The 24,381-nt window shown below is 34.0% G+C and overlaps 1 long non-coding RNA gene across 1 annotated transcript in view; it reads right to left on the bottom strand.

Moving 5' to 3' along the window:
• Positions 1-24,381, bottom strand: part of LOC141278700 (uncharacterized) — a 118,101-nt gene that overhangs the window by 12,458 nt on the left and 81,262 nt on the right. Inside the window, exon 2 of the long non-coding RNA XR_012331748.1 lies at positions 12,342-12,362. This is a non-coding gene — a long non-coding RNA (uncharacterized lncRNA). The remainder of the gene's footprint in view (positions 1-12,341; positions 12,363-24,381) is intronic.

Genomic DNA, 24,381 nt, shown 5'->3' with positions numbered 1-24,381 from the left:
TTTCTAAATATTTCAATGAAACTTTTCAGGTGTATTAACTGGAATTAGGAGAGAATTCATCAGACACTACTAATTTACTATAGGAAATATTCTCTTTTGTCCTTCAAGATAACCTCTTTGAGAAAAGAATTTGTCTTTTATCTATTTTTACTCTTCTCAGGTAAGAACACAAGTTTACAACAGGATTACTGATAAGCCCTTTTGGTAGATTTTATTGCAGTCAAACTTGTAGAGATACAAATCATACAATTAACATATATTTTAGTGTCTTTTATGTCCCTAGATGCCAGAAACCTTGGAAAATGACGTGTAATCTGACATCAAGATTCTTTCACTTGATTTAAGGAAACAGTAACCTAAGAGTTTGTAAGCAAATCATACATGTGGCATGATTCAAAAGTGAATTTGAACTTGAAATTCTCTTTTAAAATAAATAGCAGAGTAGTCAGATAAGGCAGAAAATAGCATTATAAGTTACAAGGATGTAAGTTATTCATTATAAGTGCTATGCTATTTTTAATTTTAATTTTTAATGAAATTAGGAGAACTTTGAAGAAGGAATTATCAGGAAAGATGCGGCATTTATAAATTTGCATTTAGCCAAAACAATGGTATTTATAACCTTTTGCAGGTCAACTGAGTTCTTGATAGAAGTGACATTTTAAGTACAGTATTTCAGAAGGTTGTTGGTGATTTCTAAGAGGAAATTTAATAAAATTTATTAAAACACTACTTTTATACCATTTTTACTTAAATTATATGCTTTACTTTACCTGAATTTGTTGATCAATTGATTGATCAATCTATGCCAACTAATCAGAGACATTTTGCTTTGTTTTTATCCACTTGACTGTAAATTTCCAAAAACAACACCACATCTTCTTGTTTATGAACAGAAAATATCCTGCTTCCTTTAACGATGTGACATCAGACCTTGGACAAGAGTGTCCAGAATACAGGTTTCTTCCTTTATCTGTTTTATTTCTTAATTTTCATTGTTTGTTCTTCATTATGCTTTCTTTCTTTTTCCCTTTACTTTCATATAACACTTCAAGTTTCTATTCCAATCTTATTTTACATTTTTATTTTCTGCTTATCCAGCAGTACTTTATTCAACTCTAAGTGCCAGGCGCACATATTTTTATCTAGTGAGCTATAGATGACCTAAGGATTCAAGACTTGTGTCTATGATGGAAAAGGAGATAAAAAACAGAAACTTTTTTAAAAAATTTATGACTTACTACCTGTCCCCTTCAAAAAACAATTGAGGAGCACTAACTTTATTGAAATAAAAGTTGATATTCTTTATGTATGTTTCTTGGGAACAAAGATTATTGGCTTTGGTAAATATTGTACAAAAATAGCTCATTGTAGAAAATGTAGAGAAGTTAGAAGTGGCATTTCTTTAAGAAGTTCATTTTTGTGTTTATTGGTATTTGAAACTTTTTCTCATTGACCTTTGAAGATGCCATAGTCAACTCTTGAACAGGACTGGTTCCATTTGAATACTGAGGATTCCACACATTAGCTGTGTGCTATTGTGCAAGATACTACTCCACATGTTAACTTTTTCACCTTTAAAGGTTAAGAGTACTAACCTAGGTCAAAGTGTTGCAGTGAAAATTAAGTGAGTTAATACATATAGTGTCTTGTACTTAATAATTACATAGTAAGTATCAGCTATAATTATCATTGTGGTTACTCTTTAAAAATCTAAAAACTAGATTGTTTATATCGTTTAAAAATGGCCTGGTTCTAGAAAACAAATTTATCGCATTCAAAAATTTCACAGAGAGTAATTAATCCTAATGCTAATGAAAATTAGATATCTAATCTAAAATTAGATAATCTAAGAAAATTAAACTGGAAAGTTTTTCCCACTTTCCTCCTACATTATGTAAAAATAATTTTGGCTTACTGTGCCAAACACACAAGTTTGTTGGTTCTCGAAATTCTGGTTTAACTTGGTGTCCTAGTGAGAGAAATGTTAGTTAAAGAATAGAGCTCAATATTTTATTCTGAGATTCTAAGATCGAGAAAAAAAAGAATAATTATTGTAAATTTTTGATGCATTTATTTGAGCAACAGAAGTCTTCTGATTTTTAAATAAAAAAATTAGTTCCATGCGCTGAAGTTTATTTTTAATAACTTATTTTTCCAAGCTAGTTTCAAAGAATCAAATTTTCATGAAACAGTAAACTTCAAAAGTTTTAGTTCAGTACATACAGCAATTGTTTCTTAATGAATGAAACATATACTCTATTTATGAAGAAAATAAAAAAGATAAAATGTGACTTTCAAACCAAATCTAACATTTAATAAATAGTATTAGTTATAAAGATTATATATACATACAGACACATATAAAATATGTATAATTATATGTTATAGAATATGTATAATCTACTCTTTGTTGTGTACTTTGGTGACAAGTGTGTAAGTCATCAGAAAACCATGTAATAACCAACTTTTTAGGATATTATCAAGTTTAACATTAGTCCAGGGAGTTTGAACAGAATGACAAGAATCACTGACTACATACAGAGAATTAAACTTTCAAATATGACCTAGAATCATTCCTTAATATCAGATTTCAAATGAAAGCTTAAATTCATAGGTGATTTGCCAATTTCAACCATAATAAGCTATAAAATATCTAACAGAGGTTTGCTCTTGAAAGGAACTCTTCTCCGTTTGGTTTTATTGCATGTCTTAAATTCTCCACTACCTATAAAATGCATTTTGATAAAGTGAAACTTAAAAATATTAGAATATAATCTTGCCTATTTCCCAGCACAAGAAGTTTTATCCAAACCGAAGTATGAGTATATAAAAGTCATGTACATTAATATAGTCCAGAGCTTCACATGTACATATCTGATACATAATTACATTCATCCCTTTGATGTCTAATATGTGATTACTATTTTTGTGATTTGGGTTCAAAAGAAAAGAGAGTATCCAGCTGTTCATTCTAGGTATCAGAGGAGGTTTTCTTCTTAATGAGAGATACTAAAGTTTTATTGTCAGACAATCAAATTTATCGGATTATTTATTAATGGCCACATTCCATATGATTTATATTACATATAAGTTTTAAACAGATTTATAGAAAGTTATATCTTAATCATAATATCAACTTATTTATTTGTAATTAAAAACACAGAGAAAGAGAAATATTATATGATATCATTTATATGTGGAATCTGAAAAAGAAATGATACAAATGAACTTATTTACAAAACACAAACAGACTCACAGACTTAGAGAACGAACTTATGGTTACTGGGGGGAAAGGTGGTGGGGAGGGATAGTTAGGGAGTTTGGGATTGACATGTACATACCGCTATATTTAAAACGGATAACCAACAAGTACCTACTGTATAGCACAGGGAATTGTGCTCAATATTATGTAAAATCCTGAATGGGAAAAGAATTTGAAAAAGAATAGATACTTATATATGTATAACTGAATCACTTTGTGGTACACCTGAAACTACCACATTGTTAATCAACTATACTCCAATATAAAATAAAATGTTAAAAAAAAACAAAACATAGTGGAATAATTGTGTTGGCATGCCAAGATCTCCTTCCTAATTTCTAAGTGCCTGCAGAATTCAATTAGCAACAACATTGTTTTACAAGCATTTTGTCAGAATAAAAGTAGATGAGGAGTTTGTACAATATTTCAGCTCCAGGGAAATTAACGCTGCTTGTATGTAGAACGTCTCAAGACATCTATTTTTATACTTTTGATCTCACTGTCAAAGAATGTTATAATTTGACTATATTCCCAAGTTTTAGAATGAATCTATTTTAAATATCTACTCTCCTTCCCAAAGTTTTACTCCCAGCACTACAGTAGATTAATTTTAATTAAATAAATATTTACTAAGCACAACAGATTACTTCTTATCCAAATCAATAGAGTTGGGTAATTTTTAAAAAATTCCTCAAAAACTGGAAATCAGAAAAATAAAATCCCACGGATGTCAATATTTTATATTTATTAATATTCATTCACCAAATTTTTATTGCAAGTACAAAGTATTTTCTTTGGGCTTGGGTGTACTGTTTGTCATTTGTGTTGACTTTATTTTGTACACTACACCCATAGCAGATTATCTTCTATTTTTATATGATATTTTGTTTCAAGTAAAGAAAAAAAGTGCTAAACCTCTATCAAAACTAATGCAAACTATGATAAAGGTAGAAAAAAGTGTCCAACCTCTATCAAAACTAATGAAAGCTATGATAAAGGTAGAATACAGAAGGTGCCTAGGAACACATAAAAGGAAGCACTTAAGTATTACTGAAGATCCCAAGTAAATTTTCCAAATAGGCAGATATTTTGAGCAGAGTCCTAAAAATATAAGACTTTTCAAGGAGTTCAAGGTGGGAAATTCATTCTAGTCAAATGGCACTGGATGTTCCAACACCTGGAGGTGATCAATAAATAACTCAGAAACTTGTGCCTTATTTTCAAACAATGGTAGAAAGTTAGCTGAGGTCTATGTTGTAAACATTCGGTTTTACCTAGAGACAAGGGATTTATTAGAGGACTTGATTCAGACAGGTTTTTGTTTGTTTGTTTAACCAAATTTGTAGTTTACATGGAAGTATTCACATGTAAATTCAATACCTAAAATATGGAAATAGAGAAAAGTCTTACTTCCAGTTCTAGGATCTGACACTTCCTGAGTGATTTCGGGCAAATTTCTTCAATGTACCTTGGATGTTGGCAGAGATCTCACTCTCTTTCCTTAACCCCAGATCTTGGGCAAAACTACTCCAACATGATTACCTCAAGCTGAAATTCTATGGCAACTCACAGCCTGGACACCTGATTCTTCCTCCCCAGACCCTTTCTTATCTCACTCACTCAAGCAGGCACAAGCATACCAACAATATGATAGCATCCTCTAGGAAAAGCATGGTACCAGAGACTAGAGCATGCCTGGTCCTGGGATTAATATTTCCCCATCCTTTTTCAATGTCTTAACCTCCATCTCTTGTGGCTCTGTGGGGAGCTCAGGATGCCTATATTAATTTTACAAAGTGGAGATGGACACAGAAGACAGTTTTGTCAATTCTTTTAAGTTTTAAAAGTACATTTCTTTACATATGCCATATAAGTGGACATCAAAAATATCACCACCAATGTATTCCAGAGGCATGACAAAACTATTTTTGTAGTTCAAAAAAACACTTGTATTTAAAATTTCTCAGCACCATAGAAGAGCATATCAACTGGCCAATACAGATTTATTTCCTTTTCTTTCTTACTAGCCTTACCAAAATAGCCAGACTAAGTTTATCTGTCTTTATCTATCCATCAACCATCTATCTATCACTTATCAATCACCTATCACTTATTCATCTTTATTTCTTCCACTTTCCTCTGATTCTTGCTCCTACTCAGGATGGATACTAGCCTCCAGAAAGGTCCCTCCTATGTAGTTTGAAGATGTCCCACATGAGTTCATTAATGAGAACCTTCAGGTTCAGTTTCCCTAAGGCATCTACAATTTTCCCACTTTGTTTATTGATGCACTCTTCTGTTGGGCACTATCATGTACTACAGATAACATGCCTGTATAGCATTTCTGCTCCCTGTAGGCACATTTCTGCTTCCATTGGTACTTTTTTTTTTTCTTTTAATGGGACCCTGGCACTTTCACCAGGATCACAGGCACCCTGATCTGTTGGAAACTTTCTGGAACTGAGTGCCATAGTCTAGGAAGCATTTAATATGTAGAAGGTGTTAAAGGTACGGTATGTTTCCTACAGAAGTCAATCAATTATATCCTTCTATCATTTTGTGTTGTAATTTACCACATTAGTACCAAAACACAAAGCTTTTTGGAAAAAAAGCTACTGTGGTTCCACATATAGCTTTTTAAAAATCCCTCCACACGTCTCAGATGTGCTGGATGGGAAAACCACAAGGTGCTAGGCAGGAAGAAAAATCCTTGTGAGACATCCAGAATGCTGCATTCCCAATCACCCAAACCCTCTGTCAGGGAACAACACTTTGTTACTTGACCATGTATGAATTCCTTAGGAGAATATTTTCCAGGAAGCTCTGAAGTCCCTTCTCCTAATTAGCTCTGATAGATCTTCCTTATCAGGTCACCAGCCATTGTCAGATAGAGCTGAAGCCCAGCACTGACATCTCCAAGGATCATTTTAGAATTCTCTCTGAAGCTCAGGAGCTACATGCTCTTCTCTGTATAAGATTCTATTTTCCCACATGCTCTTGCCACACCTCTCTTGTGACTCACTAGTAACCATTTTACATTTTTTCATCTAACATTGATGGACTAAACATATGGCTGCTGGATGAACACTGAACCATTCAGAGGTGAGGCAATACCTACCCAGCACAGGGTATGACTGTATGCATACAAATGCACTTCAGTGTGCTGGGAGAGGGGCCTTGCATCAGCACGCAAGCTTTTTAAGATATATGTATTTGTACTTCTGTACTGAAACAGTTCTAGCCCCCAAAATGAACTATCTTACTTATCTAAAATCTCTGTAGGAAAGAACATTTTCTAGTTTAAAAGGTGAAATAAAACTATGTTTCCCAGAAATATTAATTAAGCATGTTTTCAAGAGTTCTTTTTTCTCTCCCCACCCCAGACTTCTTGATATAATGTATTAGAAAATTTTCAAATGTGTTTTTTTTCTACCTGGGCACTCCAAAATATTTAGTATATTTGTGACTACCTATGAAAATACTAGTAATGTCTGCACTTATACCGTGCAATATAGAACTATAGTCCTTCTTTGTTATTTTTTTTTAAAAAGAATCCTTTGACGAAAAGCAAAGCATCCTACATACAGAATTAAAGATGAGATATGCAAAATGGTTCAATATAAATAAATAAAACCCAACATAGTAGTAGAATAAAGTAGGAAAGAACCTAGGGGTAAGACAGGAATAAAGACACAGACCTACTAGAGAATGGACTTGAGATTATGGTGAAGGGGAAGGGTAAGTTGTGACAAAGCGAGAGAGAGGCACGGACATATATACACTACCAAACGTAAGGTAGATAGCTAGTGGGAAGCAGCCACATAGCACAGGGAGATCAGTTCGGTGCTTTGTGACTGCCTGGAAGGGTGGGATAGGGAGGGTAGGAGGGAGGGAGACGCAAGAGGGAAGAGATATGGGAACATATGTATATGTACAACTGATTCACTTTGTTATAAAGCAGAAACTAACACACCATTGTAAAGCAATTATACTCCAATAAAGATGTAAAAAAAACAAAAAAGTCCGCACAAAGTTTTTCCATTATACAATATTTTATATAACATACTTATATTTATATTATTTTAAATATAAATGGATACTTCCTGCAATACAAATTAACAACACAATTTATATATATGTAACTATATTTTTCATCTTCATAATTGGAAATGAATGGATAAAATCATTTATTTTTCTTGAGCTACTATATTTTCATATTGTGAAATAGATTCATTAACATAAGCAATTCTAGTCAAGAGTTCACAATAAAAGAAGTAAGAATAAAAGATTCCAAACAAATGCCTGTAGTCATTAATCTCTAACAAGCTGAAAGGACAAAAAATTATCTTGCCTCAACATACACTTTTTTTTTTATCAGTATGCCCATCCAGTCCACTCAGCAGGGCCACTTTAATCCCCTATTTGAATGCAGATTTCTAGATGTCAGATTTAGAGTATCCCAGGGATGCTAATTTTCTCTACTTAAATATCACCTTACATTCTGAAGTCCCCTTAGGATTCTGTGACTCCTGTGAATGCAATAGTCTCTTTACTATGACTTTGAAAATAGTTCCTAAAATAAGTATCTCAAAGCTGAACTTTAAAATTCAGCTTTGAAAACTTATCAGTATTTATTATTTAAAAACATCTTTGAATCATGGATTCTCTTTATTTTACAAACATGCTTTTCTAGATAGGTTAAGTAATCAAATTCATAAAAACATTATAATTTCCTTTGCAACTGTTTTTGGCAGCTTTCCATTTGATAGACCTTTTCTTTTCCTATAATTCCTCAAGATGCTAATACTAGAACTGGGGAAAAAGTTTAGTTTCTAGTGTAATGTACTGATTATATTTTCTATCACAAAGCTGCTTGCATATATGCAACAGATCTAGTCTTGGTTAAGAAATATGAGGTAAATAAATATCCTTTCGTAAAATGTCCTTCAGAGAAGACAAAACAAACTTTTAAGGTTTTGAGCTGGCCGCAATGCCCAAATCATAATATTGTAAGTTGTCTGAGATTCTTCTCCATTTTAATATCTCCCTTCTCTCTCCAGGAACACCTGTCCACACTGTCCCTTTGTGATATTATGCTCAACAAGGTATCAGCTGATTTTGGCTAATCAAGCAATAGAGTTATTTGTGATCAGTATTTAGGTGGATGAAGATATTGTGTAAAACATTCAATGATATAAGGAAGAAATATTTAATTCTGAAAGGTCTAACATGGGTCAGAGTAACTATATTGGTATCTGTTATGGGGTAAACTGTGTTCCCCAAAAAGATATGTTGAGATTAACTCCCAGTATTTGTGAAGATAATCTTATTTAGAAATAGGGTCTTTGTGGATGTTATCAATTTCAGATGAGGTCATACTTGATTAGTGGATTCTAATCCAATATGTCTGGTGTTCTTACAAGAGAAGAGATACAAGCATACAGAGAGGAGAATGCCATGTGAAACAGAGTCAGGGATTGGAGAGGTTCATCCGTAAGTCAAGAAGTTCTGAGGATTGTGAGTAACCGACAGAAGCTAGGAGAGAGGCATGGAACAAATTCTCCCCCAAGGCACCAAGAAGGAACCAACCCTGTTGATATCTTGATTCTGGACTTCTAACCTCCAAAGCAGTGAGAAAATAAATTTCTGTTGTTTCAAGCCACCCAGTTGGTGACAATTTGTTATAGCAGCTCTAGGAAACCAATAAAGTGTCCTTGTTTGGCACCCTTAAAGAAAATTATTTGATGTATACTGCTGCTCCATGGAAAAACAGTAAAGATACATAAAGATACATGTTCAGCAAGTTTGTGGCCTTTTAAGTTAAAAATGGGAATTAAGATCACAAACTTAAAAGTCCTGATAGAAGTGAAATGTATATTGCAATTTATCATGTCAAAAACTATCATTCTGATGCCCGGGCTATGTGGCAATAAAAGCTGATACCAGTCTATCATATTTCTGACCATGTTTTTATGTGAAAACTTGATTAAAACAATCATAAAAGGAAAGGTATTCACAAGGTGGGGAGTCCGATATTTCGTCTTGGCTCCTCCACCAACTAGCTGCCTTCATATCTGTTAAGTTTTCTGAGCCTAGGTTTCCTCATACGGAAAATTAAAAGTTTGACCCAACACACTGGGCATCTACATTCTACCCAAATCACTGGAGGTAACCAACCTGACAGTGATACAACTTTGATGTATCCACTTCTTCAAACTTCTTTCAAGTGAGAAAAACAGGAAACAATTTATCTTGACTTGTTTAACATTGGAAAGACAGCTACTTGCAGCTAACTCTAAACAAAGTACAATATGAAAATCAAAATGGATTAAAGACCTAAATGTAAGGCCAGATACTATAAAACTCTTAGAAGCAAACATAGGCAGAACACTCTGACATAAATCACAGCAGTATCTTTGTGGATCCAGCTCCTAGAGTAATGAAAATAAAAACAAAAATAAACAAATGAGACCTAATTAAACTTAAAAGCTCTTGCACAGCAAAGAAAACCATAAACAAAATGAAAAGACAACCCACAGAATGGGAAAAAATATTAGCAAATGAAGCAACTGACAAGGGGTTAATTTCCAAAATATATAAACAGCTCATGCAGCTCTATATCAAAAAAATAAACAACCCAGTCAAAATATGGGCAGAAGATCTAAACAGACATTTCTCCAAACAAAACATGCAGATGACCAAAAAGCACATGAAAAGAGGCTCAACATCCCTAATTATTAGAGAAATGCAAATCAAAACTACAATAAGATATCACCTCACACCAGTCAGAATGGTCATCATCAAAAAGTCTACAAACAATAAGTTGCTGGAGAGGGTGTGGAGAAAGGGAACCCTCCTACGCTGTTAGTGCGAATGTAAATTGGTACAACCACTATGGAGAACAGTATCGAGGTTCCTTAAAAAACTAAAAGTACAACTACCATATGATCCAGCAATCCCACTCCTGGGCATACATCTGGAGAAAACCATAATTTCAAAAGATACATGCACCCCAATGTTCATTGCATTTACAATAGCCAAGACATGGAAGCAACCAAAATGTCCATCAACAGAGGAATGGATAAAGAAGATGTGGTACATATATACAATGGAATATTACTCAGCCATAAAAAAGAATGAAATAATGCCATTTGCAGCAACATGGATGGACCCAGAGATTATCACACTCAGTGAAGTAAGTCAGAAAGAGAAAGACAAATATCATATGATATTACTTATATGTGGCATCTAAAAAAAATGGTACAGATGAACTTATATACAAAACAGAAACAGACTCACAGACTTTGAAAACAAGCTTACAGTTACCAAAGGGGGAAAGTGGTGGTGGAGGGGAAGATAAATTAGGAGTTTGGGATTAACCTATACACACTATTATATATAAAATAAATAATCAACAAGGACCTACTTTATAGCGCAGGAAACTCTACTCAGTATTCTATAATAACCTATATGGGAAAAGAATCTGAAAAAGAATGGATATATGTATGTGTACAACTGAATCACTTTGCTGTACACCTGAAACTAACACAACATTGTAAATCAATTTTACTCCAATATAAAATAAAAACTAAATTTAAAAAGTACAAGATGAGAATGCTTACCGAAATGACATTAAGATTTTAATATCATCCAACCACCAAATCATTTCTCTCTCCCTTAAGACCTAACTTCTATCTTTATCTAAAGATCTTTTCTTTTTTATTTAACTTCATCTGCTTGTTGTTTCTTAGGTGATGTGATTTCACTTTTCAACATTTTCCACTACCAGAGTTATCTCTCACTTTTGACAGGGACAAACTAATTCTAGTTCTCTCTTTAGAGTAAGGGTGTATTTTGGGTATCTGTGATATAGGATTTCCTTTATGTTCTTGATTATTCTCCTGAAACATGTCTTATTACCTAATATTCTCCAATTTCACAAAACAAACCGACTCAGGCATTATTCTTTAAGATAACATAATTCATTTAAGAAGAATTATATCCATTTAAAAGAATTCTTGAGTTTCATAGTTTAACAGCAACATCAAGGAATAGGAAAAAGGAGTAAAAAAAACTTTCACTCAGTATCACACACTACTACTTCTTGTATTCATTTCTTTCCAGTTCAAAACTAGAATTAAAATAAAATTGGAAAATTTGTCTTAACATTGCATAAGTGAACACTGAGACTAGTGCTGTCATGTTTCTAAATATTCTGGCAAGTGTTACTGTCTGCTACATAGGAATTATTTTCTGATTATTATAAAGACAAGAAATTTACTGAGCCCTTTTCTTTCTTTTCTTGTATATGTCCCTCTCAGAAATTTTTCTAGGATTTTGAGTCTCTTTCTTCTGATATCACTAATCAGCCTGGCAAGCTGGCCTTAATTCTCCTTGTGGGAAAAATCCTATCCCTCTAGGATTCTGGGAGAGTTTAAGGTATAGGAGGTGCCCTTTCCCCTTGCCATCTTGACTCTTTAGCCTCCACAAAATAACACATTCAGACTCCATACAAAATATAAATAACTAAGAAAAAAAGTTCCAATGCTGGAGAAACAAAGGTGAAATCTCTAACTAACCTGAACTTTTCAATGAACATTTTTTATTTTTGTGCCATATGAGGGCCTCTCACTGTTGTGGCCTCTCCAGTTGTGGAGCACAGGCTCCGGACGTGCAGGCTCAGCGGCCACGGCTCACGGGCCCAGCCGCTCCATGGCATATGGGATCTTCCCGGACCAGGGCACGAACCCGTGCCCCCTTCATCGGCAGGTGGACTCTCAACCACTGCGCCACCAGGGAAGCCCTTCGCTGAACATTTTTAAAGAACGGATTATCAATGCATGCCAGCTCCCAGTGGGAACTTCCAATGCAAGTTTCTTTCACTCCTACCTATGTCTGTTTATCCTCAAGTTCAAGTTTTCTGCTCCATCCCATAAACAAAATTCATTCCAAGTATTATCTATTCTCTTGGGAAGAGAGTTTGCTTCCTAACTCAATCCTATGTCTTAAGAGTCTTAAGTAGTATCCAGAGATTCAGCCAATACATCAAAATTTGTTGCAGCTCTGTTTCACTCACATGCAGGAGATGGCTTCAGGCCTATGAGCAAAGATAGAAGTATTGAAGTTTATTTTTAATATTTCTACCAGAAAAGCAGCATGCCTTTGAGTTCTCTTAATCGTCGATCAATAATGTTAGCTCTCCTCGTGTATCAGATAGGATGGTTTCACCATTAAGTTACAGAAATCCTGACCTAAAATGGTTTATGAAATAAGTATATTCTTATATAACAGTAAGTCCCAAGGTAGGGCAAGTTTCAAATCTGCTTGATTCAGTGGATTCATGATGCCACCAAAGACACAGATTATTTTCATTTCCTTGCAGTGTCATTCTCTATTTTATAGTCTGTGTAAAGCATTCTAGGCATCATATATAGATTTGAATGTATCCCCCCCCCCAAAAAACAGACACCTTCTCTTCATGCAGCAAGTTTTTTTCCAGAAGACCCTCAACAAACTTTTCTCATGAACTATTGGCAAGATATGGGTCACATGTCCATTTTCTAAACCAAATACAAGTAAGGGGAATTGACTTCCCCTTGGGCCAAGCAGGCCTCATCTGAGGTGAGCTGGGGGTTCCCTGAGGCACAAGCTGAGCAAAGTTTATGCTCTCCTGGGGAAACAAAGGTAAGAGGCGTAGGTGCTAAGTAGACATAAATCATTGCCTTAAAGAACCTTTTATTTTCTATCTTAGAAATGACAGTAATTTCTAAATTCAACACCAGGATAAGGCATGAGCTTTTCTTAAAATTTTCAACTCAGTAATTTCCAACATAGTCAGGAGAATGGGTGAAAGAAACCAGGCACAAAATGGTCTCCTCAGTATATTAGGAGCCTATCTCTTCAGGTCTACATGATCATTAGAAATTAAGAGAGATACTAAACAAGTATCTTACTATCTTTTTTGGAAATAATAACATTTTCCCAATCAGATAAATAGTCCTTACCTTTACTCAGTTAAACCACTTTTATCTCATAGCATGAGGGCCACTGTCTTATTTAAAACTTCTCAGATTTCATAATATTTTCTTAGTGTTGTGCAGGTTTGAAGGCCTCCACTTTGTCGTTCAACTTTGCCAGCCATACCTTCAGTCTCTTTTGATCAATGTTTCAAAGACCAAATGGGGCATCAGAGAAACTCTTTCAGGATATACTTTTTTAGTGTTGTTTCAAGTCTACTGTCTGGATTTAGAGTAGAAAGCCATTCTTGAAAACAATCTCTACAAAGAGTAATGTCTAATTTTTTTGTGTCCGATTTTACCTAACCTTTATAAGAAATTAGCATTCTTAGACTGATCCTTTGTAATTGGCAGGCTTCCACCTATGTATTATTGGAGACAAATTTTAAAACTGGACTATATCTCTTTTTGTCAATTCTAGAACTCTATAATAGTGTTGTTTCCCCTACAATGGCATTGCAGAAACAATAAACAGAACCAAAAAGCTTTTCATAGATTATCTCTTAGCTCAGCTGAAATATGAGTAATAGAATTTGCCTTTCCATCCACAGGAATGGTACTGAGATCAATAGACAGTATCTAGATAATTTTGCTTATTTATTGAAATGCTTATGTCTTTAAAATTTGAATTTTGAACCCTAGCATCTTCTCACTCCAATAGTTTACTTGGCATCTGCATTGGTTTTCTACTGTGCATCTCAAATGCAAACAGCATGTATTATTCTCCCAGGGCTGCCATAACAAAATGCTAGAGACTGGGTAACTTAACAACAGAAATTTATTTTCTCACAGTTCCAGAAACTAAGTCCAAGATCAAGGTGCTGGCAGGGTTGGTTTCTCCTAAGTCCTCTCTGCTTGGCTTGCAGTGAGCAACCTTCTTGCTGTGTCCTCACATGGGCTCTTCTCTGTGTACATGCATCCCTGCTATCTTTCTCTATAAGGACACCATTGGATTAAGGCCCCACCACAAGGGCCTTATTTTATCTTTACCTCTTTCAAGGCCATTTCCTTAAATACTGTCATAGTTTAAGGTACTGGGTGTTAGGACTTTAACATATGAATTTGGCAGGGACACAGTTCAGTCTATAACACTGCAAAACAGACATCTTGATTAACCACCTCAAACCTCTTTTCCTCGTTTTCTCAAGTCTAGAGGTGCCACCATCCAGCTAAAGCTGCTTAATCTCTCTACCCTTCTCTGAACTCTTCTCACTAACTTTCCTTCTACTACCCTGATCCAGGCCTCAGTTATCTTCTGTCTGGACTATCAGCCTTCACATGACTCTCTTCATCATTTATTAAACTCCAGCCACATTAGTTACATCTCTGTTTCTCATATAATTGAAATTTACGTCTGCCTAAAGGTATTGTTTTGAATTTCCCTCTACTTCAAATCTTCTCTCCAAGTCCTGAAATGTATGGATTTTTTAAATCATTAATCTCTTCTCAAAAGTCCTTATTTCTAACAGCTTTATTTCCCCCCATCATCCTATCCAAATTGTCCCTCCTTTAACTCGTCCTCCAAAATCCCTGTTTTATATTGTGATCCCTCTGTGAATGTTACTCTTTATCATTGGTTTGTTTATATTTTTCCTAACCCAACTTATATGTATGTTCTTTTAGAGCTAGGGTCTTTTCTCTTTCATTCACAACTCAAACAGGACCTGGAAAATAAGAAGAGCTCAATAAATACTTCTTTAATACTTAAGTAGAACAGGTCATCAGGAATGATGCTGATCCACATGACATACCAAAGATCTAACCAAAACCACTCTCCTTTTCTGAAGGCTGTGAGAGAATATTTCATGCCTGACCAGCAAATGCTTCCTTGAACACCACTTCTATTTTTCAGACAAAAAAAAAAAAATCCTGAATTATATAACTGACAATTTCTCTGGTTCTATCTCATGAGGCACCAGCAAAGGAAATAAAGCATAATATTTATTTCTGAATACTGAGTTATTTCTGAACTCTCTGCTAGAAGACACTGGCATATAAAGCTTCTTGTGGAATATAGCTATATTCTAAATTCCAGACTGTGGCACTGTTGTTCAAAGTATAAAGAAAGTTAGAATTATTCTGATTGAAAGAGCTGAGCTACCTGTGTCAGCACAAACTAATCATTTCAGACATGAAACTGAGAGACACAATACTGCCTGGTTCATCATATGAATATTGAAGTCATTCCAAAACCTGGCAGAAATTATGGTGAAGAAGACTCTAAGACTGGTTCCAAAATTGTTAATAAATTACAAGACTCATGTGAAGTCCATAAATGATTGCAAAATGTAGAGACAGAAATGGCAGAACCGGAATGGAATATACAATGGAATATTGGCCATAAAAAAGAATGAAATCTTGCCAATTGCAACAACATGGATAGATCTAGAGGGTATTATACTAAGTGAAATAAGTCAGACAGAGAAAGACAAATACTGTATGATTTCACCTGTATGTGGAATATATAAAAAACAAACAAAAAAACCCAAATCAATAATGATGACTAAGAAACAGAGTTATAGGTACAGAGAACAAATAGGTGGTTGCCAGAAGGGAGGGGGTTGGAGGAGGAAAGAAGTAGGTGAGGGAGGTTAAGAGGTACCAATTTCCAGTTACAAAATAAATGAGTCACAGGTATGATATGTACAATGTGGGGAATATAGTCAATAACTTTGTAACATCATTGTATGGTGACATATTGCTATCCTGGTGATCATTTTGAAATGTATAGAAATATTGAATCTCTATGTTGTGTAACAGGAACTAACATAGTATTATAGGTCAATTATACTTCAAAAGCAAACAAACTCATAAAAAAAGAGGTAAGATTTGTTATCAGAGGTGGAGTAGAGGGAGAGGAGGAATTGGATGAAGGCAGTCAAAAGGTACAAACTGGGCTTCCCTGGTGGTGCAGGGGTTGAGAGTCCGCCTGCCGATGCAGGGGACACGGGTTCGTGCCCCGGTCCGGCGAGATCCCACATGCCATAGAGCGGCTGGGCCCGTGAGCCATGGCCGCTAAGCCTGCACGTCCGGAGCCTGTGCTCCGCAACGGGAGAGGCCACAACAGTGAGAGGCCTGCGTACCGCAAAAACAAAAAAGGTACAAACTTACAGTTATAAGATAAATAAGTACTAGGGACATAATGTACAACATAATAAATATAATTAACACTGATGTATGCTATATATGAAAGTTGTTAAGAGACTAAATCCTAAGAGTTCTTATCACAAGAAAAATTTTTTTCTATTTCTTTAATTTGGTATCTCTATGAGATGATGGACATTCACTGAAGTTACTGTGATTATCATTTCATGATAAATGTATGCTGTATACCTTAAACTTATACAGTGCTGTATGTTAGTTATATGTCAATACAACTAGAAGAAAAATATCTGTTATAACCTTTAACAAAATAGCAGAACTGGATAATATATCTGTCAAATAATCAGATGTTCTTAAAAAATGGCAGAACTGGAGACTATATCTCTCAAATATTCAGATAATCTTTTGGGTAGCAAAATAATCATCCAAAATGGCAATGTGAGCAAGGAAGACACTGACCTCATCTTTTTATCTTGGAACAATACATGATAAAATAGAGTTGACGAAGACATGATTTTAGATGGGCCTTCCCCCAAGTAGCTATGTACATTCAATAAACAAGTTTTTGGTCAAGTTTTGAATTACAGTTATCTATAATAAGGAACATTCTTAGCTACAAAACATTCTTAAAAAGTAATTGAGATACATATAATTATGCTAAATAATTGAAAATATGCTGTATTTTAAAGCAAGCTAAAGTGTTAGTTATTTTTAAATGTAGGTGTAGCCTCAATTAGGAAGCTCAAATTCAGCTTTATTTATAATTGAACATAGGAACAAAATCTCAAAAAGATTAAAGATGTTTTGCAAGAAAAGGCCTCAATCTAATGTTTGAATTTTAACACAGAAAGAGAAGCCCTAACACCAAACTCAAAAACAATGAAACACATTTACAGACACTGTCTTAAACAGACCAAATCTAAGGTGTTTACTTTCTGAAGTTTGCATTTACTGGGAATGAGTAATTTTTAAAAGTTTGTGATATATTGCAAAATGATCACCACAATAAGTTTAATTAATATCCATCACCAGAGAAAGTTATAATTTTGTTTTCTTGTGATGAGAACTTTTTTTTTTTTTTCCGGTACGCGGGCCTCTCACTGTTGCGGCCTCTCCCGTTGCGGAGCACAGGCTCCGGACGCGCAGGCTCAGCGGCCATGGCTCAAGGGCCCAGCCGCTCCGCGGCATGTGGGATCTTCCCGGACCGGGGCACGAACCCATGTCCCCTGCATCGGCAGGCGGACTCTCAACCACTGCGCCACCAGGGAAGCCCGATGAGAACTTTTAACATCAAATAATTACACTGTATACCTGAAACTAATATGATGTTACATGTCAATTATATTTCAAAATGTCCATCAACAGAGGAATGGATGAAGAAGATGTGGTACGTATATACAATGGAATATTAGCCATAAAAAGGAACGAAATTGGGTCATTTGTAGAGGTGTGGATGGACTTAGAGAGTGTCAAACAGAATTAAGTCAGAAAGAGAAAAACAATTATCATATATTAACGCATATATGTGGAATCGAGAAAACTGGTATAGATGACCTTATTTTCAAAGAAGAAATAGAGACACAGAGGTAGAGAACAAATGTATGGATACCAAGGTGGGAGGGAGTGGGAGGAATTGAGAGATTGTGATTGACACACATACACTATTGATACTATGTATAAAATAGACAACTGATGGGAACATACTGTATAGTGCAGGGAACTCTACTTAATGCACTGTGGTGTCCTAAATGGGAGGGAAATCCAAAAGGCAGGAGATATATGTATGGCTGATTCCTTTTGCTGTGCAGTAGAAGCTAACACAACATTGGAAAGCAACTATACTACAATAAAAATTAATTAATAAAAAAATCTTAAAAAATCAACAAAATATCATTTGATGAATGTCAAATGTTATGAGATAATCAGAGTAGTCACTATTATGTCCTTTCACAGTTGAGGAAACTGGGGCTGAACAAAGGTAAGAGGACTTTCTCTTCCAAGGTCACACAACTGGTAAATATCAAGTGAAACATGAACCTAGGTTCCTTTTATTATTACTATTGTTATACTGGGTGTAATCTCATCGGCAAATGGATCTCCATGTAAATATACCAATAAAAAGTTTCTAAAAGGAAGAGATCTTATCTGAAATGTCCTTAGCAAGACATTCTTGGCTAAAGGATTACGTATACTGAACAAACCCAGGATCCATAGATTTATCAACCTGGGCTCCCCTTGTTTGTATTAAGGATTATGTAAGGTGGTTACTGAGAAAACTGACATTTAGAGAAGTTAAGTTACTTGACTTAGGTTCACATATTAGGTGTAGTTGACTATTAGGTGTCGAGACAAGATTCCTATCTAGCAAGTCTGACTCTGGATCCTGCACTCCTAACGACTACTCTCCAGGCCTCTCCATTGGGCACTGAAAAGAAAATTTATAGAAATTTTCTAAGATCCTTCTAAATTCTGAAAATGTATAATTTTCCAAAGTATTCTGACCATACGGTATTTAAAAAATTCATTTGATGTGACATGTTTGGATTCATAAAATAATACATTTTCTTTAAAAATATTTAAAGCACTAGGACAAAATAAATCGCATTAAATTACAAGAATACCTATGCATTACAAGAATACAAAGAACATACTTGTAAATAAGTTAGAAGAGTGCTTATCAGTCAAGGTTTTAAATGTTCTTATACACTAATTAGAAATTAAAAAACAAGAGGTTTTTCTTATACAACAAGTTCTTAACCTCTATATATTGCTTACCTTTATCTAAATTAGGTTTACAAAATGTTGAGACAAACTGTCCTTTTTACTCTATCATGAGAACTCAAGTAGAAGAACAATAATAGTAAAATGATAATATTTAACAGTTTATATTTATTTATTCTGCAATCCCAAAATATGGTTAATGTGGATATCACATGGAAAGAAGTTGATTTGGGCAATGACACATAATGATCGTGGCAATAACACAAAAATGGTGATGCTAAAATAGCCAAAAAACACATTTACTTAATAAGTGACTAAGGAACAGGTATTGTTTTATCCCCTTTACTATAATAGGCAGGAGTTTTACGTACTGAAACTTCTTGATAGATCTTATCACAACACTGGTCTTCTTACTTATTCTACTTATTCAATAATGCTTAACCTGAAAAATGACCTTATTTTAAATCATCAATGTTCTTAAGAACATATTAGATTTTAAATTTTGAAATATTTAAAATCCTTACATAGCATGTTTATGTATACTATATATGTGCATATGTGCTATAAATATATATGCACTAATTTAATATATATGTATAGGCATACATATATGTTTATATATATGCATATGTGTGCATATATATGCACACACACACACACATATATATAATTAGTGAATAGTTGTAATAAATGGCCCAGAAAGATAAATATCTAAATTTTGATATTTTAGGTTATTTTTCAAAATCAAAGCTTTTTAAATCAAAGATGCTATAAATATTTCTATTACTATTTTTCCATAACCCATAATTTTAAATCTCAAGACCTAATAATTGATTCAAATATTTACTTTTTTCTTCAACTGTAAGCTAGGTTTTGTTCTACTCTATGTCACATGCCAAATTAAATCTTCTGAGCTGTACCATAATTCATGTCAGTTCACATGAACTCTGGCTAGAGTCATTTATGAAAAATTATTGTGATCTTATTATTCATAGAAACCATCTGTTCTCTTTAATAAAGCTCATCACCAAACTGTAATTTTATATATAGTGTGTTTTGAGATGAAGCAAGAGATGTGGAACTACACTGAAATAGGCTTTCAAAATTTCGATGATCTTGATTTTTCTTCATCTAGAATGTTATGAAATTTCCTGCATAAGTATATGTGAAATAAATGAAGTAAATATATATGTACACACACATATATATTATGTGATAATGAACCCATGACTTATGAACAGATATGCAGCTGTAGCTATATAGGCATATTTTGGAGGTAATGAGAGTTTAGTTCCAAACCACTGCAGTAAAGCAAATATTGCAATAAAATGGTCACAGAAATTTTTTTGTTCCCAGTGCATATAAATGTTACATTATACTGTAGTCTATTGTAATAGCATTGTGGCAAAAAACCAATGTATATACCTTAAACAAAAACACTTTATTGCTAAAAACTGCTGACCATAATCTGAGCCTTCAGCAAGTTATAATAGTAACATCAAAGATTACTGATCACAGATCATCATAACAAATATAACAATAATGAAAAAGCTTGAAATATTGTGAGAATTACCAAAATGTGACACAGAGACAGAAAGGGAGCAAATGTTGTTGGAAAAATTGGACCCTGTTCAATGCAGGGTTACCACAAAACTTCAACTTGTAAAAAAATGCAATTAAAGTGAAGTGCAATAAAATCAGGTATGCCTGTTTTGAAATACTGATAATCAAATCACTTCTATTAAATATCTTTAAGCAATGATCATGTCTGGTTTGTTGTAAATGGAAACATATTAAATATTATATAAAAGAATTAAGAATATATATTTATGATCAAAAGCTTTCAGAAACATGCTATTGGATAGAAATGGAAATATTTTTCCCAGTTAAAGTTGCCTTGAACACTACTCCAAGGAAATGATAGCAATCAGCACTCTGTCATGTCTTAGAACAAACTACTAAATTCACTTTGGGACTTCAAAAATCTAAATTGGCAATATATATTTTCAATTTACAGTTTCTAAATTGCTTATTTATATTTCCAAAATTCATCCAAACCACTGTTTATTCTTTAACAAAATACCAACATTAGCTCTATAAACTGAATTCTTAAACATGTAAATCCATGAACTGTAACCTTAAAACGTACAAAAACATACATTTGATTTTTCCTCTTTTAATATTCAATCTATCCTTAGGTAATGAATCACAAACATATGGGAGCCCCAAGCAAGGGAAGGACAATGAAGAATTTACAAAGAAACTTCATCTTAAGGCATGTAAATGAATAAAATCATAAAGAAGCTAAGTTTAGGGAAAAATTATTCAGTTTTGAATCATCATCATCATCATCATGACTAAAGTTTAAATGCTGCTGTGGACTGAATTTTGGTGTCCCCCCCAAATCATATATTGAAGAGCCAACTTCCAACGTGATGGTACATTATTAGCACCTGTGGTGTTTGGGAAGTAACTAGGTTTAGATAAGATCATAGCAGTGAAGCCCCTATTTTGGGATTAGTGCTCTTATAAAAAGAGAAAAAGACACCAGAGCTTCCTCTCGCTGTCATGTGAGGATACAGCTAGAAGGTGGCCAGAACTGTGACAAATAAATGTCTGCTGTTGTATAAGCCACTTCATCTCTGGTATTTTGTTACAGCAGCAGGCTCACTAAGACAAATGTTCACAATGATCAAAGGCTTTACACATCTCATCACTAGTCTAGATGATGCCTCATCAATAGACACTGTGAGGTCAGAAATTTCTGCCTTTTAAAATGACCCGATCCCACCCTACCACCTAAAGCAATGCCTGACACATATTAGACTTGAATAAATATGTGCAGAAGGGAGTAACAATCCACTTAACATTTGAATAAACAAATATACATAAATTAAAACAAAGCAAAAATAATATGAAACCAAGGGATAAATAATGGAACATTTACTATGTACGTGAAGCACCTCAGCCAGACCATGATGGATGAATTTCACTAGTCCAAAAAGAAGAAAAAGCATTTTAAACAAAGGAATTATGAAGAAAAAAGTCATGAAGTCACTGAACCTCATAGGCTATGTAGAAGAAATATGTCTGTCCTTATTACTAGACTGTAAAGCTCACAAAAAGCAGGGAGTAGTGGTACGGTGGAAAGTGGGTAAAGGATGTGAAAGATTATTGCAGAGCTCCAGTGAGAGGTGGTGAATGCCTAAACTATGATGTTGGGCAGTCATATCCTGGAAAATGTTTACTAATCGCTCTTCAAAAGGAAAGTATGTATGGGATGGAGTGTGCATTGTGTGTGTGTTTGTACCTATATGTGCTAGTAAAATTCACAATACCACTTGAGGGTTAGTTTTACTATTTTGGTTATTCCTTTACATAATTTAATAAACAGCAATTTAACAAAGCTACATACACTTAAAAAAATATACTCCTTTAAATTCAGTGTGACTGGCTATTTCTCACAAAATCTACTACAAATTTTTATCATTCTGGCACTTATGACAATTTCACAAAATCAGATTCTGAATAATGTTTGATTACTAATGAAAGGGGAAGGAATCACTCAAGTCAGTGATTCATAAGCATAGTTCCAATATGAATATTGTTTGAGAACTTCATGTACATTAATAGGTAAGCCAACATGAAACAATGAAGATCTATGCCAGAACTTCAATTGTCAATGATATGAGTGAATTCTTTGCTAAATCTGATTGTTTTAAGAGTGATGTGCGAAAGAGAAAAACAAATATCGTGTATTAACGCATATATGTGGAATCTAGAAAAATGATACAGACGAACCAGTTTGCAAGGCAGAAACAGAGACACAGATGTAGAGAACAAACGTATGGACACCAAGGGGAGAAAGCGGTGGTGGTGGGATGAACTGGGAGATTGGAATTGACATATATACACTAATACGTATAAAATAGATAATTAACGAGAGCCTGCTGTATAGCAAAGGGAACTCCACTTCACTGTACGGTAGAAACTAACAAACATTGTAAAACAGCTATACCCCAATTAAAAAAACAAAAAGAGTGAGGTGCAATATTTCCTCAAGTTTTTGGTTCTATTTATAACATAAGGGCTACCTATATGATAGACTTTAATCTACATCAAAATGTTCTCCATTATTTTCCTAACTCTAGGCAATCAGCAGAACAATAAATCAAGCCCTAATTTGTAATGTTCATCCATTTGCATGGTGTAAACCCTGCAACCATGCCAGATTCCAAGCTACCAAGGGAGCTTTCACTGCACATGAATTTGGGAAGAGATGTGCAGCAATACATCATGATGTAAAATTTCTACTCTATACATACAATAGATATAAGATCAAGAGCATAGGCAAAAGATAAATCAGTAAGATAATTAGGAAGTAATGGTAAAAATTAAATAATTATGAGCTTTGTTTATAAGTTTTAATTGTAGCTTTATACAATTTAATTTTTAGTAATAGCTGTGTTTAACAACCAAATTACAAAAATTACTGAAATTTAACCATTGGCTCTCACAAGCAACCTCCACCACATCATGATTGGGGTTACCACATTTTGGGTTTAAAATCACTTTTAAATTGGGGCTTCCTCTTTATGAAAAATGTAATATCTATATCTTAGCCATTATAAATATATTCAATCACTCTTCTAAGATCTTTCTCTAAACCAACAGAGAATTATATTTTAAGTAAATGGGAGGTAACCCAGATTGTTTAAAAAATTAAAATTAAAAAAATAAATAAGTGAAATTTATTTGACCACAAGCTTGGACATAATCGGTGCACAAGCCTTTTCTTTCTCCAATGAATTTGGAATTCCATTAGAAAGTATACTCAATAGTTTGCCAGATGAATTATTATTGATTTGCATAAATTTGGTTTCACAGAAAAAATATGAGAGTTGAATTAAACATTGAATTGAGAGAAAAAATCATTTTATAAGATTAGAGATATTAATTTGAAAATATTTTACATGACATAAAAGGGAAATAGCATGTTCATTAGACATTCAGAATATGATTATATCTTTATCTTCTCTTGTGGTTTAAGGCTAAAACCAGTTTCTAGGAAAGAAAGGAAGTCCATAGCTATCTGACAAATGTGTAAAAAGAAAAAGGTTATCTATATATATAGAGATAACCTTTACATACATACTATTTATATATGCCTGTGTGTGTATGTGTGGAACTTTTCTCCTAAAAACAAATGTCAGATATGGTGGGGCATGTATAAGTCTTGCTTTTACATCGTTTTTTTTCTGTCAAATTCATAACAAA

The sequence above is a fragment of the Tursiops truncatus genome, chromosome 5, assembly GCF_011762595.2.
Source record: "Tursiops truncatus isolate mTurTru1 chromosome 5, mTurTru1.mat.Y, whole genome shotgun sequence".
NCBI classification, from domain to species: domain Eukaryota; kingdom Metazoa; phylum Chordata; class Mammalia; order Artiodactyla; family Delphinidae; genus Tursiops; species Tursiops truncatus.
The sequence above is the reverse complement of the archived record's forward strand: the minus strand, read 5'-3'. Positions and strand labels throughout refer to the sequence as shown.